Source organism: Drosophila virilis, unplaced genomic scaffold (assembly GCF_030788295.1).
Source record: "Drosophila virilis strain 15010-1051.87 unplaced genomic scaffold, Dvir_AGI_RSII-ME tig00002092, whole genome shotgun sequence".
Classification (NCBI taxonomy): Eukaryota; Metazoa; Arthropoda; class Insecta; order Diptera; family Drosophilidae; genus Drosophila; species Drosophila virilis.
In genome coordinates this window covers 110,216-114,158 of record NW_027212889.1, presented here as the reverse complement: position 1 = coordinate 114,158, position 3,943 = coordinate 110,216, and positions in this window count along the sequence as shown.

Below are 3,943 nucleotides of genomic sequence, written 5' to 3'. Positions count from 1 at the left end.
GAGCGGTCGAAAATTAAGTTGTATGAAGAAACATTTTGTTTTTAAATATATCTTTACCAAACTTGGCATTCATTAGTTATACTATACTGTCCATATATATGCAAAATCCTATTAAGATCGGACAACTATATTATTAAACTGCAATACAAACGATCGGTCGAAAATTAAGTTGTATGAAAGAAATCTTGACCAAACTGGGAATTCATTCATTCTATCCTTATATATGCAAATTTCTATTAACCAAACTTGACCAAACTGGACATTTATAAGTTGTATATTCTCTCTATGTGCAAAATTCTATTAAGATCGGACCACTATATCATATAGCTGCTATAGGAACGATCGTCGAAAGTTAAGTTGTTGTATGAAGATAACTTGACTAAACTCGGCATTTATTATACCCGTACAGAGGGTACTCTAATTATATCATATAGCTGCCCCTATATCATATAGCTGCCATAGAAACGATCGGTCAAAAATTAAGTTGTTGTATGAAAGAACATTTTGTTTTTCAAAAAAACTTGACCAAACTGGGCATTCATTAGTTTTATTATACTCTCCATATATATGCAAAATTATATTAAGATCGGACCACTATATCATATAGCTGCCATAGGAACGATAGTCGAAAATTAAGTTGTTGTATGAAGATAACTTGCCCAAATTCGGCATTTACTATACGCTTGCAGAGGGTATTCTAATTTTGTCGTGAAATGTGTAACGCAGAGAAGAAGACATCTCCGTCCCATAAAGTATGTATATTCTTGATCAGATCTGTTTCTACGCGAACTACTCCCTCAGTTTAAAAGCTATCTTAATGAAACTATGCAACATACACATACACCTCTTTCTGTTGGAACGATCGGTCCAAAAATATATTTTTGTATGAAAAAACATTTTGTTTTTTAATAAATCTTGTCAACTCTGGGCATTCATTAGTTTTATTATATTCTCTATATACATGCAAAATCCTGTTAAGATCGGACCACTGTATCATATGGCTGCCATAGGAACTATCGGTCGAAAATAAGGATGTTGTATGAAAAAATTAAGTGGTTTTATGATAGAATGTTTTGTTTTTCAAGAAACCTTGACCAATCTGGACATTCATTTGTTCTACTTTACTCTCCATATATATGCAAAATTCTATTAAGATCGGACCACTATATCATATAGCTGCCATAGGAACGATCGTCGGAAATTAAGTTGTTGTATGAAGATAACTTGACCAACTTCGGCATTTACTATACGCTTGCAGAGGGTATTCTAATTTTGTCGTGAAATGTGTAACGCATAGAAGAAGACATCTCCGCCCCATAAAGTATGTATATTCTTGATCAGCATCAACAGCCGAGTCGATATAGACATGTCCGTATGTCCGTCTGTCTGTTTCTATGCGAAGAAGTCTCTCAGTTCTGACGCTATCTATATGAAATTTTGCAGAAGTCCCTCTTTCTGTTGCACGCAGCACATATATCAAAACCTGCTGGATTGGACCACTATATCATATAGCTGCCATAGGAACGATCGGTCGAAAATTAAGTTTTTGGATGAACAAATATTTTATTTATAAAGATATCTTTACCAAACTCGCATTCATTAGTTATGCTATACTGTCCATATATATGCAAAATCCTATTAAGATCGGACTACTATAACATATAGCTACCATAAGAATGATCGGTCCAAAAATATGTTGTTGTATGAAAGAACATTTTGTTTTTTAAGAAATCTTGACCAAACTGGGCATTCATTAGTTTTGTTATACTCTCCATATATATATGCAAAATTCTATTAAGATCGGACCACTATATCATATAGCTGCCATAGGAACGATCGTCGAAAATTAAGTTGTTGCATGAAGATAACTTGACCAAATTCGGCATTTACTATACTCTTGCAGGGGTTATTATAATTTTGTCGTGAAATGTGTAACGCAAAGCAGGAGACATCTCCGCCCCATGAAGTATATATATTCTTGATCAGATCTGCTTCTATGCGAACTAGTCCCTCAGTTTGAAAGCTATCTTAATGAAACTATGCAAAAATACACCTCTTTCTGTTGCACGCTGCACATTTGTCAAAACCAGATGGATCGGACCACTATATCATAAAGCTGCCATAGCAACGATCAGTCGAATATTAAGTTGATAAATGAAAAACAGTTTGCTTCTCAAGATATCTTATCCAAACTCGGCATCCTTTAGTTATACTATACTTTCCATAGATATGCAAAATCCTATTAAGATGGGACAACTATATCATATAGCTGCCAGAGAAATGATCGGTCCAAAGTTAAGTTTTTGTATAAAAGAACATTTTGTTTTTCAAGAAATCTTGACCAAACTGGGCTGTCATTAGTTTTACTATACTTTCCTTATATATGCAAAATCCTATTACGATCGGACAACTATATTATTAAACTGCAATACAAACGATCGTTCGAAAATTAGGTTTTATGAAAGAAATCTTGACCAAACTGGGCATTCATTCATTCTTTCCTTATATATGCAAATTTCTATTAACCAAACTTGACTAAACTGGACATTTATTAGTTGTATATTCTCTCCATATATGTGCAAAATTCTATTAAGATCAGACCACTATATCATATAGCTGCTATAGGAACGATCGTCGAAAGTTAAGTTGTTGTATGAAGATAACTTGACTAAACTCGGCATTTATTATACCCTTGCAGAGGGTACTATAATTTTGCCGTGAAATGTGTACCGCATAGAAGGAGACATCTCACCGCCCAATAAAGTATATATATTCTTGATCAGCATCAACAGCCGAGTCGATATAGACATGTCCGTATGTCCGTCTGTCTGTTTTTATGCGAAATAGTCTTTCAGTTCTGAAGCTATCTTTCTAAAACCTTGCAGAAGTCCCTCTTTCTGTTGCATGCAGCACATACGTCAAAACCTGCTGAATTGGACCACTATATCATATAGCTGCAATAGGAACGATCGGTCGCAAATTAAGTTGTTGTATGAAAAAAAATATTTTGTTTAACAAAATATCTTGTCCAAACTCGGCATTTATTAGTTTTACTATACTCCTCATATATATGCAAAATACTATTCAGATCGGGCCACTTTATCATATAGCTGCCACGGGAACGATAGGTGGAAACTTAAGTTGTAGTGTGAAAAAACATTTTCTTTTTCAAGATAACCTGACCAAACTCGGCATTCATTCGTTTTACTCACTCTCCGTATATATGCAAAATCCTATTAAGATCGGAGCACTACAACATATAGCTGTCATCGAAATGATCGGTCGAAAAATTAGGTTGTATGCGAAAGCATTTTGTAACTTGACTAAACTCGGCACTTATTATACCCTTGCAGAGGGTACTATAATTTTGTCGTGAAATGTGTGCCGCATAGATGGAGACATTTCTCCGCCCAATAAAGTATATGCTATTTAAGCTGGACCCATTAAAAATGGGGTATATTGTATATGTGCAAAATGCAAATGTATGTAACAGGCAGAAGGAAGCATCTCCGGCCCCATAAAGTATATATTCTTGATCAGCATCAACAGCCGAGTCGATATAGCCATGTCCGCATGTCCGTCTGTCTGTTTTTATGCGAAATAGTCTTTCAGTTCTGAAGCTATCTTTCTAAAACCTTGCAGAAGTCCCTCTTTCTGTTGCATGCAGCACATACGTCAAAACCTGCTGAATTGGACCACTATATCATATAGCTACCATAGGAACGATCGGTCGTAAATTAAGTTGTTGGATGAAAAAATATTTTGTTTATCAAAATATCTTGTCCAAACTCGGCATTTATTAGTTTTACTATACTCCTCATATATATGCAAAATAGTATTAAGATCTGGCCATTTTTTCATATAGTTGCCATAGGAAGGATGGGTCGAAAATTAAGTTGAAGTGTGAAAAAACATTTTCTTTTTCAAGATAACCTGACCAAAC